Source organism: Psammomys obesus, unplaced genomic scaffold (genome assembly GCF_907164565.1).
Source record: "Psammomys obesus unplaced genomic scaffold, mPsaObe1.curated_primary_1811, whole genome shotgun sequence".
Lineage (NCBI taxonomy): Eukaryota > Metazoa > Chordata > Mammalia > Rodentia > Muridae > Psammomys > Psammomys obesus.
This window is the reverse complement of record NW_026587216.1, coordinates 41,589,363-41,602,633: the sequence shown is the minus strand read 5'-3', so window position 1 is coordinate 41,602,633 and position 13,271 is coordinate 41,589,363.

Genomic DNA, 13,271 nt, shown 5'->3' with positions numbered 1-13,271 from the left:
TGGATACCCCAAATGGCCATATTTAAGGGCTCTTTTTGCTCTGTGCTATGTCTCTCCTAACCTGTGGATACCCCAAATGGCCATATTTAAGGGCTCTTTTTGCTCTGTGCTATGTCTCTCCTAACCTGCTGGTTTTTATCTTAGAGTTTTAGTAAGTATGAGATTCTGTCTTGTGGCAACTCTAGGTGTCCAGCACCTTTTCCCATGAGTCAGTCTTTGTTGAAATGTGATTTTCTGAACCCTTTTGAAATGACACGCAAAGGTTGTCACTCTTCAAGGGCTTTCCAGCTATTTCTTCACATGCATACGTCATGTGCAGAAGTAACAAAGAACCCTGGTTCCCTCACACCAACCTCTCAGTTCATGTCAACCTTCTCCTCTATTTCTTGGGTTCCTTAACAGTTAGGGAGCCTTTATTCCTCTTAGATGCTTTCCATTTCAAGTCCTGTCCTTGAAAATGGGCCAGGGAAGGTGGAGTGTAAGAGCACCGTTTCTGCCTGCTTGCTGCAGTCCACGGCATCTCCTTGGTAATAAGGGAAAACGGAGGACATCCCGGTACACACGGCACCTACGCGAACTTCCAGCTTCCTCCGCGCTCCCGTATTTCCTAGCTCCTAGATTACCAGTCATCAGGTAATTTGTTTGTTCACCCATATGTGAACAGTTGATTCATTCCCTTTCCCATTATTTATTTATTTTTTTTGAAAGCCAAATTAAAAATCCATGTTAGGAAGAGTCTATCTAAAACTAAAAAGTCACCTAGGATGTTTCATCTCAGTAAAATGGAAATTGATCCAGTTTCAAAGAGCATAACTAAGGGAGAGCTTTACGTGGTAAGAACAGAACACTAATTCAATTATTGTTGAATCCTGTGCCTACCGCTTTCAGCCATGGCTATACCTGGTAACAGGGAACAAGACTGAGAATGCTGATTCAGCATGCTACCGTAGTAGATGATATGCAGAAGAGAAGAAGCACCATGCGTTCAAGCACCAGATTTCCCTCCCCTCGATCCCTCCCCCTGCCTCCCTTAGTTCTCCCCGCCGCCCGCCCGTACTTGCATCCCAATAGTGTTGTAGAAAATGCTCACTGGATTGTCTTTCGGTCTTTCTAACTTTCCACTAGGTCAGAATGTTTTCACTTATCCTATATTTTTTTTCAAGTATAATTCGGGATTCACTTATTTTCTCTACTTTTGATATCAAAGCGTACTGTACAGTGTTTTAGTCACAATCAAATAATAACATGCTTATATTGTAAACCACTGAGGTATTTTTTCTAGGTTTATTTATTTTATGTATATGAGTGCTCTATCTGCATGTACACTTGCATGCCAGAAGAGGGCATCAGATCCCAGTATAGATGGTTATGAGCCACCATGTGGTCTCCAGGAATTGAAACTCAGGACCTCCGGAAGAGCAGACAGTGCTCTTAACCGCTGAGCCATCTCTCCAGCCCAACCACTGACATTTTTATATTAAAAGACATGAATCTGTATGTCTTCCTTCCTTCCTTCCTTCCTTCTTTCTTCCTTTCTTCCTTTCATTCATCCTCTATCCTTCTTTCCTCCTTCCCTGCCCCCTTTCTTCTCTCTTCTTGAGATAGGCTCTCACTGTTTAACTCAGACTGACCTGAAATACACCGTGTAGCATGGGGTGGCCTCAGACTCACACTGTTCCTCCTGAATGAGCTTCCCAAGTTCTGAGATTATAGACATGCACCACCACGTCCAGCTGACTCCCATTTATTACAACAAGTAATATACAAATTTGGATATATGTATTTCTACGTGGGATGTGTTTGAGTATTCTAAGGCTGTTTAAAAAGACATTGAATTTATTTTTAAATAAATTTATCACATAGTGCTCATTGTAGAGAATCAGAAAAACATAGAAAAATGGGGCTGGAGAGATAGGTCGGTGGGTGGGAGTACTGGCTGCTTTTGCAGAAGACCTAGGTTGGGTTCCCAGCACCCGCTCAATGGCTCACAACCGTCCATAACTCCAGATACAGGGACTCTGTCACCTCCTCTGGTCCCTGTAGATGCCAGACATGTGGGTAGTGCACATATGTACATACAGGAAAGCGCTCGCACACAAAGATTTAAAAATCAGTCTTTTTAGAAGAGGGAAATCACAGAAAAGGAAACAACACAATATTAAAGTAGCTTCACCGTCTCATTGCCTAGCGATGCCCATTGCCAGCCATCTTCTGTTCATCAGGAGGAAGGATACTCAGGAACTAATAACCCTAACCCCCAAAACCTGATCTAGACTTGTGCCTCAAGATTTTGCCTCTTCTCGTCTCAGATTCCTTATTTGAAGACGAATGTGCAAATGTGCTTTCTTCATTGACTTTTGGTGGATGATGCCTAGAATAATTTATATTACGTGCTTGTCGACTGTAAAATGCTCTGGCAGGTGTTTTCGATGTTTGTTTTTCCAGATCTTCTTCTGTGTGTTTCTACATTTAAAATGCCTCAGTTGTGATGTGCATACCCATTTGTAACACGCTCACCATTCAGCAACATGACAACAAACATTTAAATATACCCAAATATGTTTAAATAACAGCTCAATTTTTTTCCACTGCTTTTGTTTTGCTTTGTTTTTCAAGACAGGGTTTCCCTGTGTAGCCCTGGCTGTCGTAGACTTACTTGGTAGACCAGACTAGCCTCAAACTCACAGCGATCCACCTGCCTTTACCTCCCTGTGTGCTGGGATTACAGCTGTGTATCACTGCACCCAGCTTTTTCTACTTTTTAATAATCAGCTTAAGCTAACATGTGGTTGTTAGGTTTCTTTTACAAAGAAGAGTTCCAGGCTAGCCAAGGCTACTCAGAGAAACTTTGTCTCAAAAAAAAAAAAAAAACAAACAAAAAAAGCAACTGACTGGAGTTTGGTTTTCATGCTCCTTATTTTCACCTTTGATTTACAATTTCCATCTTCCGTAGGGTTTTATAGAACACGGCCATTGTCTACTTCTGCTTTACAGAGTCTTTGAATAAGCAGGGGAATGTTTCACAACAATCTCACCTACTGCTACTCTGCTTCTGAACCTGGGGGGAACTGCCTTCTCGCCAGACCCCACTTCCCTCTCTGGTCAGAACAATCCGGCTGTGATATCACGTGCCTTACAATGGTGCCCAGCTGTCACCCATCACTGCTCACAGCTTGGACACTGCTAGTTCAGCCAAGAAGCAGTCAAACTCCACAGCGTGCTGGACCCTAAATCCCCAGGAGGTAAGTAGCCATGACCAGCAGGTTCTTTCTGCTTCCAAGTTATTTCTTTTCTCTGGCTCTTGACCTGACTCGAACTGTGCTTTCCTCTCTGCCAAAATGCCAAGCACAGATTCCAGAGATCCAATTCTGGAATGATGGTGTAAAGAGATTCTTCAACCTGTTCCCCCGTGAAATCTCATTAACGGGTGGAAATTATTTAAAAAGATAAAACCACTCGAAGACTCTGGAGACTGCCCAGAGGACATAGAAGACATACCACAAACAAATATTCAGTCAAGAAAACCTGTCAAATCTTGGGCAGTGAGAATGTGGTACTGGGATGTGACTTGCTCCCGGTCTCTTCCTACCCCCACCTCTGTGATAGAGGAGACAGGATCAGTGTGGCTGACAGTGTCCTCTAAAGAGTAACTTCAGTGCTCAACACTGGCAGAAATGCTGCCCTGAGCTATTCTAGCCAAGTCACTGAATAAACAAGAAAGCAGTAAGCAGCTCCAGAGATGGAGTGGAAAGAGCCATTATCTAACACCGCTAAAGTACATTGTGAAAAGTCTGAATTTTCTGTAAAAATCAAAAGCAAATAAACAAAAGGTGGGGCCCATGCACATGTTTAGAAGTGTGAAGCGGCTACTGCCCCTGGTGAGACCCAAATGTTAGGCTTAGCAAAGCCAAAGGGCTGTCATAAGTATGTTCAAGGGGCTGAAAGAAACCACGGTGCTATTCTTTCAAGACCTAACAGACCTGGAATACATTATGGAGATGAAGGTGGCCTTAAAGTCACAGTGATCTTGCATCAGCCAGAGTGCTGGGAATTATCGGCACGTGTTACTGCGCCCAGCTAGAAAGCATGCTTTAGAAAGAATAGTGGTGGTACATGCCTTTTATCCCAGCGCTCAAGAGACAGAGTCAGGCAGATCCCTGAGTTCAAGGTCAGCCTTGTCTACAAAGGAAGATTTGGGACAGGAACTAGCAAGCCAGAGCTACACAGAAACCCTCACTCAAAAAACCACCCAATGAGAAAATAATAAATAAATAATAAATTAGGGTATGTGTTAGGGCAAATAGGATGGTCAATAGATAATTTTTACACACACTTGTCATATATATGTGTATGTATGTTTATGAAGGAACCAATATCTGGAGTTGCAGAATATAATGATCAAAATGAAAATCTCATTGAAGAGCCTCACCAGATTTAAACTTAAAGAAGTATTTGCAATCATGAAAGCAAGCCAATAAGCCATTGCTGTCTGGAGAACAGAGAGAAAAGAGAATGAAGATGAAAACTGAGAGAGTCTAGGAAATGTTGGGTGTATATTATTAAATACACCAATAGATATGCGATTAGACTACAGAATTAGAGGAGTTAAAAAAGCAGAAAAACCACATTTGAAGAACTAATGTCTGAAGGCTTCCCAAATAAGGAAAAATATTAATCTTGGGTTGTGGGGGAGAAACACATTTGAAGGATTCACTATTGATTTCAAAACACGCTACATTGAAGATACAGTGGTCAAGACTGTGATGCTGGCATTTGAAGGGTCAACATAGAGCGACAGAGTCTTGACTTTCTGGAAAGAAATGCTCTCACTTATGGCCTATTGGTTTACCAGCAGGATGACAAGACAATTCAATTCGGTAGTTTAAACTATATGCAGGAGCAAGTGTGCAGAGAAGGAAGCTAACAAAACTACCCCTTAGAATAAGCTTTATTGGGAGAGAGAAAGCCTTATGACCCCGGTGGGATGGACATGATCAAGTCTTAAAGTAGGAAGGCCTCCAGCCCCTGGTGATGGGGTTACAAGCCTTTGCTGTTTTCTTACATCACAGGAATCAAAACTTATGGGTAGAAGACACTGTATAGTCACAGCTCTACCCTATCCTTCCCTCCTTATTCACAAGCATTCATCAAAGCTTTATTATTCATATCCAAAACATGATTCATATCCGAAAGTAGAAATAACTCAAATGCCCACCAACTGACACATGGATAAAAGAAATATGACATACCCATATAGTGAAATATGATCTTGTACCAAAGGAATAAAATATTTATGATATGGTTAAGGCTTGAAAACATTATGCTAAGTTTTAAAAATAAAAGTAGACAGAAGCTACATTTTGTAATATTCCTTTGTGAAATACTCAAAAGGGACAACTCTAGAAAACAAAATGTAACTAAAAATGGCGAGGGACTTGGGCATCTGAGGCGTGACGGCCGGTGGCTTTTTGAGGAGAAAGATTGTGTCAGTCTTCAAAATTGACGGTTTGCAACAGCTCTGAATATACTTTTCAGTATGTTTTCAGTGTAGCACATTGTACACTTTAGATGAATATTATCTCTCTACATAATCATATACACACATTCTTTAAAGCACCAGTTTTGGAGAAAAACAATTGATAACGGATGGTGTCTAGAAATGAAAACACACACAATGGAAATTGACCTGACTTCCCTGATTCCCTGTCCTCAAATCACCTGGTTCAACTCCTAACACTCCAAGTAGACACTGAACTACTTTTAATAATAGCTTTTATTTATTCTTTGAAACACTTAAGACATTCATACAATGTGTTTTGATTAGACCCATCTCCCACCACCTCCCTCCAACTCCCACTAGTGCCCCGCCCACTATCCCCTCCCACTTTATAGCCTTCTTGAGTCCAGTTAGTGCTTTCCCCATGCACATGACTGCCCATCCACAGGCGCATGGGCAACCTACCAATGGCTTTATCCTCAGAGAAGACTAACACTCCCTGTCCCAACTGTCAGTAGCTTCTCATGCAAGTAGGGGCCTCGGGGCCACTTCCACACCCACGCCGGAAGTTTGGCTGGCTTGACCTTGCGCAGGTAACCACAGCTGCTGGGAGCTGATATGGGTAACAGCCACGCAGTGTCCAGAAGTCCACTTTTGACAGTTCTCCTCCCCATCCGCCATCTTACACCGTTCCTTCTGGCTCTTCCATGATGTTTCCTGAGCCCTGGGCTGGAATGTTGGTTATAGATAACTCACCCACAGTGGAGTGGCCAGTTATTTCTATTAGTGGATCTCTACAAGGATTCTTTCTATATAAAGGCTAGCTCACCCTGTACTCCTTCTCCCAAGCCTATCCCAATTTAAACCTTTCATCCCAATAATCCCTCCCATCAAGTTGCCTTTGTTCTACTATCTCCTCTAAAATTTTCTTGGGTTGAATTGTTAAGCTTCCATATACCTTTTCTATATACTATTTATTTTGAAATATCTCAAAAGTAAATCTTTCATTTCTTTTGCATGTATCATTTCTTTCTTGTGAATTATGTCTTTTCTCCAGTGCTGCTGATACAACAGGAAAAACATGAGCATGAGTATTTTTTACACTCCCACTTGACATGTTTGGAAGATTTGTGTTTCCTGGAACCATTTCAATGAATTCTGTGCTGCACTAAATAGTGCTAAGGTTTGAATGTGAGATATTCCCAACAGGCTTGTGTATTATACTTGGCCTGAACTGGTAACACTCTTTGGGGAAGTAGGGCCTATATGGAGGAAATGGAGCCAAGGCTGTGACTCTGAAGGTTATTGTTGTCCACCATCCCTTCTTTCTTTTCTCCTTCCTGTCCACCAAGATATGACCTGCTCTAGCACACCTTCTGCCATGATAGACTAAAAACCTCTGTAAATTGAACCACTCTTTCTTCTTTATGTTAGGCTTATGCCAGACATTCTGTCACACAAGGAGGAATTAGCTCAAACAGTTTCCTGCGGAAAGGTTAAAAGGTCATGTTTTACATATTGAATGTGGTGGTTATCATGTGTGCGTACCAGCCAAAGCCATCTGAAGGCACTGCATGTTCACACCTGTGAGTTCTAGAGCATTTACAGCGCATGGGTCTGTGTCCCTTTAAAAATATCGCTTTCAGTGAATCCCTTGCAGTAGAGTTTTATATTTTCAATTATATTTTTTTTTTGGTTATAAGCCTAGATTTTAGCAGCTGAGCCACCTTTCCAGCCCTCAATTATATTCTTGAATAATGGCTTTGCTTAAAAGTGCTTAATTCCAAATGGATAATAAGGGTAGGAGATATTATTATGTAAGGCATAGATTATGAAGAAGTTGGCATATGAAGAAGTTGGCCTTTGGTCATAAAGTATGTGAAATAATCAGAATGACTGCATTTTTGATGGTTTAACCTGTGCACAGCCAGGCAGGCTTGTTATCCTGTTTGGGTTATACCATGTCTTTACTTTTTGTTGCTATGAAAAAGACACCATGATGAGGGCAACTTTTAGAAGAAGGAGTTCATTGAGGTTTACAGTTTCAGAGAATGAGTCCATGACCATCATAAGGATCATAATAGCAGGCAGACAACCCTGGTGCTGGAACAGTAGCTGAAGGCTTATATCTGATCCATAAACAGTAGGCACATAGAGAGAGCTAACTGAAAAATGGCTTGGGCTTTTGAAATCTCAAAGCCCACCCCCATTGACACACCTCCTTCAGTGAGGCCACACCTCCCAATCCTTTCCAAACAGCTCCACCAGCTGGGGACTAAGCACTCAAATCTTTGAGCCCACGGTAGCCATCCTTCTTCAAACCACCACACTGATAGACTCAGAGTTAGAAGATTCCTTAGACAAATAGGTATTTTCAGTTTTACTCAAACTTCTAAAAATTTGAGGAGCTAGAAGTCATAATTCATGGTTAATGTTCAAACTTTGCTTTCACCTCCTCTGCACTCTGTAAATGCCAGGGCCCTCACACCCTCCTTCCTGCTCACCCACGTCACTGTTTTTGGCCATGCTTCCCGCCCATCTTCGGTAAGTCTGATCAACACTCTAGCCCCTTCCTTTCCTTTCCACCTCTGCACAGTTGGCAATGTAGGCAGAGGAGGAGCTGATGACAACGCCCAAACAGCTTTTTTTTTTCCTTAACAGTGTATTTTAGTCACGTCAAACTTCTGAAATTTTTCATTTTATCTTATTGCTGTTTGTGTGTGTTCAAAAATTAGGGTTTGTGGGGCAGGAGAGATAGCTCAGTCAGTAAAGTGTTTTTCTGTGTAAACATAAAAACCTGGGTTTGATCTCTAGAGCCCATGTAAAAAGCCAGGCACAGTGGCATCACTTGTAGTCTCAGAACTGGGGAGGCAAGAGACAGGAAGATTCCTGGGCCTTGTTGACCAGCCAATGCAGCCAAATTGACAAGATTCAGGTTTAGTGAGAGAGCTGTCCCCAAAACTCAGGTGGAGCGACTGGGGTCATGGCTCAATAGTTAATGTGTTTGCCATTCAAGCAAGAGGGCTGACATGAAGCTCCTCAGAGCACGTGTAAGTGCTGAATGGGCTTGGCAGTGGGCCTGTAATTCCAGACTTGGAAGACAGAGATAGTGCATCTCAAAAGCTAGAGAGATGAGCCCTATCAGTGAGCTCTAGGTTTGACCGAATAAGGTAGAAGAGTAATGGAGGATAATTCCCAATAACACCCTCAAGAACTGGAGCCTCCACATGTATGTCTGTTAATATGCCTCTGCATCTACATGTATCCTTACACACAAAACCCCCAACCCCCACACACCACATGAGAAGAGAAATATTAGGTGAAGTGTGATTGAGGAAGACTCCTGATGTCAGCCTCTGGCCTTTGCGCACGTTGGCACAAATGCACATACACAAACTAGAGTCTGTAAAAGGATTCTTTTAAAGGTGTGTTATTGTCATCTAACAAGTTGCATTTGTGGACAGAGTCTGTTCTGTTCATGGCCGATTGTTGTTGAATTCTGCTTTTCTCATCACTTACATTTAGGCCACTTCCCTTGCTAAGCAAGAAGTAGGGTGACCCCTTACCTCTACTCCCAGCCCTCAGCTTGGTCATACTTAGGGCAGATGGGCCCTCTTGGAAGTCTGGGGTGGCTGTTTCCTGTCTTGTTGTAGCTGATAAGAGGCCAAGGCCTCTGGATGTTGCCTGGAGGTTCCTTTATTTGCTTGTCTCTGAGTTTGATACATTCCAAGAACACCATGAGGAATACTTGACTATGAACATTTGTAGTTCAGAGGCAAGATAATGACTTCTTCTCTATCATATCAACGGCTCTACACAAAAGCAGTGAGAGTGTGTTAATCCCACATATGAGAGGAGAATGACTACCAACCCAAAACATCATGGCCAAATTAATTAAAGCATTTTTTAAAGTTGGTGTACATGGGCTGTCTCTCCCTAAAGGCAGGGATTGAGAGATTAGCATTGGGCGTAGGTCAGATAAGAGGTTTTAGAGTTCAAGAATATGAGATTTCCAAATGTAGACAAATTTGGTAGAGGAGTAAGTGGGGTCCCAGACAGAGAACTGAAGTGTAACAAGTTGGTCGTGGCAACCTCCTGAAAAAAGACATCGCTGCAAGGTGGTCCTCACAAGGGGGTCATAACAGCTGGAGCAAAGGTACGGTTGTTTCCTGGACCAGGCGGTACAAAATCATGTGTAGTTAAAGTTACAGGAGGGGCAGAGTCCAGTCCTGGAGAAACAGGAACTTAACCATAAACAGGAATGGGTCTATTTTGGCTTTGCTATGATGGCTTTCAAGCTCCAGATGGGGGCAGGCTGGTTTCGCAGGAGACATAATCAAACGTTGCCCACATCCCGCAACTTGGAGGTTAGGGTTTCTGTTTGATCTGTTTGGGAAGTTCAGATCATGTTCGTTGGGTCTGCTGTCTCTGTCCAAAAATCCAGGAGAATCTCAGTTCTGGGCCTCCTTTGGCCATATCCTGAAGAATAACTTGCTGGCCTCATTAGCTTCCTCTAGGTATCAGAGAGTTTTACTTTCTGTAGAAAGAATCATTTTCTTCCTCTCATGGCCAATTAAGATTTAACTTCTCTTCACTACCAAGAAATTGATTGCTCATCCACTGTGAAGAAGCAGGCGGGGTGAGGTGGGTTGCTGGTGGAGATGGCTCTGGCCTTCTTTTTTTATTTGATTGTGATCTCAAACTCAAAAGGAGACCAAGGGTGCTTCCACTACCTACATACACTGCTTTATCAGCACTGACTACAAAAAGCACAGACATAGGCAGCCTCTAAGTGGAGAGAGAGAAAGCCCCAGGGTAGACCAGGCAGTCGGGAACAATCCTGCACAGCGTGTGATTCCAAAGCCCTGTGCTCTTGAAAATAAATATAGCCACTAAAGGAAAGCTGCATTAGGTTTAAATTGTGATATAAAAATACCTGTTATATAAGGTTGTAACATCCATGCTCATTTCTTTTTCTCTTATATTTCTCCCTGGTTCAATCTGATTTTTTTTTTAAATTAAGAATGAGGAAGTTTTACCCTCAGAGAAGAAAACAAAAGGCATCAAGAGAGACCCCAGACCAAAAATGGGGCACAGGCAGATGTATTTTATTTAAAAGCTCACACTCCTACCCCACCCCCACCTTTCTTGAGCTCATTTCTTAACAGGATCTTTTAAAACTCTAAACAATAGCTTCTGTTGAACTTGAAAAGCTGTAAAAATAATCACGTAGAACTGTCTTATCATTCAGTGTTTGTTAGGGCTCACCATGGACAAGGGATAGAGTTTAATTCTAAAACAAGAGTCAAACTACAATGCAATTTGCATTCCTTGTTGGATAGTTTCTTATTTACAGTTGAACCGTTTTTACTAAGAGGACACGATTTAATAGATAAGGGCTTGAGCTTCTTTCTTTATGTCTCCCCTGTTCCCTGACAGAGCCTGGGGAAAGGGAGAAAGCAAGAGGAGTCAGCTTAGAGCTGGGTCATTCATGTTTCATAGAGATGTTCAGTCCTTTATCACCATACAAGGCTCTGGTCACCTCTGTAAGTACCTTTCCTAGAACAGCTCTTCCACAGTGCAACACTTTCCAGCACTCTGTAAGTCTGTGCCCACTGTCCACCCTCTCAGTGAATGCTTCATCTCATCCATGATCATTTCATTTATTTATTTAATTTCATACAATATATGTTGATCAGAGTTTCTCCTCCCCTAACTCCCTCCACATTCTCCCCACATCCCCACCCACTCAACTTTACTCTACTTACTTTCTCTCTATGGAAAACAAACAGGCAAACTGTGGTGGTTTGAATAAGAATGGCCCCAGTGTGCTCCATATTTGAATGTTTAATCCTTGGCACTATTTGAAAAAGATTAGAAAGATTACAAGGTATAGCCTTGTTGGAGGAAGTGTGTCATCCCTGGAGGTGGGCTTTGGAGTTTTAGAAGCACAAACCAGACTCAGTGGCTCATTCTCTCTCTTCCCAGAACCAGTGCTTCTCACTCTCTCCCTTCCCCCTCTCTCCCTCCTCCACCTCTCTCTCTCTCTGTCTCTCTGTCTCTGTCTCATTCTTCCTGCTACCTGTGGATCCAGACATAGACTTCTCAGCTTCATCCCCAGCATCACGTCTCCCTGTGCTACCATGCTTCCCCCCATGCTGATAAGGACTGAACCTGTAAGCAACCTCGAAACTGTAAGCAAGCCCCCAAGGAAATGCTTTCCTTTATAAGAGCTGCTGTGGTCATGGTGTCTCTTTGCAGCAGCAGAACATTTACTAAGACACATAATATACAAGCAAAAGTCTAGAAGACAAAATATGCCCAAACAAAGCATCATGAGACAAAACGTCTACAAAATTAGTATGAAATTCATTTGTATCGGCCACCTACAGCTGGAGAGGGGTCCTACCCTTAAGTGTGGTATTTATATCCAGTGATACGCCATTGGAGAAAACTAAATTTTCTTTTGTAAACAGTTGTCAATTAGAGATAGTTTTTTTGGTTAGGGATGTGGGTTCATGTCCATTTCTCCTTCTTAATGCTGGGACCCCACCTGGATTAAACTTGTGCTTGCCCTATTCAATTTGCTAAAGTCTCTGTGAGCTCATTTATGTAGGAATCTTGTTGTGTCTGGAAGACAGTGCTTTCTTGTAGTCATCCATCCCCTTGGGCTCTTACAATCTTTCCTCCTCTGTCTCGTCTTCGGCATAACTCCCTGAGCACTGAGGGGAGCACCGCATGCTAAGGAGGAAGTTAGAGTCTTATGTCAGAATGTAGACGAATTTCAATCACAACCACTCGAAATTTCTCAAATTACCCATAATAAGAGCTCAAGCCGAGCTTTGGGAGCGAAGGCTTGCAAAGCAGTATGGCAACACAAATGTGTCAAGTAGGTAGTAGTGTTTTAGCTCTTTGCTCTAAACCTGTTTGAGAATGAAACTCAATGTCTGTGCAAGGCAGGTACTTAGTAAATCCTGGTGATAAGTCAGATATGCACAATAGATTATTTCATAGCTGTCCAGAGTCTTTCAGGAGAAAAACTATGCTAAGTAATATACAAGTACATAGAATATCAGGTATGTACTACAGAAAGTATAAACCAATATATGGCATGCTATACTGAGAAAATAGCAGGCTTCATGCAATATGTAAGTAAACTAAGAAATATTCTAGTTTCTCTCTAGTTTCTGAGGTTAACTTCTCTTTTTTTTTTTTTTTTTTTTTTTTTGAGAGAGGGTTTCTCTGGATAGCCTTGGCTGTCCTGGACTCTCTTTGTAGACCAGGCTGGCCTCCAACTCACAGAGATTCTCCTGCCTCTGCCTTCCTGATTCATTTTATCAGTTTGTCTGTAGTCTAATTGGTTCTCAGTACTTTTTTGAAGTGTGTAGTAGAACTGCAACCACCAACTAGTATGAAGGAAGTGTTTCGATTGCCTGTGATCCGGAAACCTGGTCAATACCCAGGCTTTCTTTGATCAATTATTAAGACTTCCTGGGTCTCTGTAAGCAACTATTGAATTCATTTTTTATTTTCTTCTATCTCCCGCCTCTTCAGAAAATTACGAGTGACTGCACACAACAGAAATCCAAAGTGTCAGTGGCTTAAGCTAGAGTCACTTGCCTGACTGTGTATTTCACAGGAAAAGCCGGACAGTAGGTGTCAAGGGACTGTTCTGAGGGCTATATAGTCATTAGACTTGGTTCCTCCGCTCTTCCTGACCTGCCATCCTTGTTCCTGGAGTCCATCCTCAGAGGTGCTGCAACTCTAACCAATG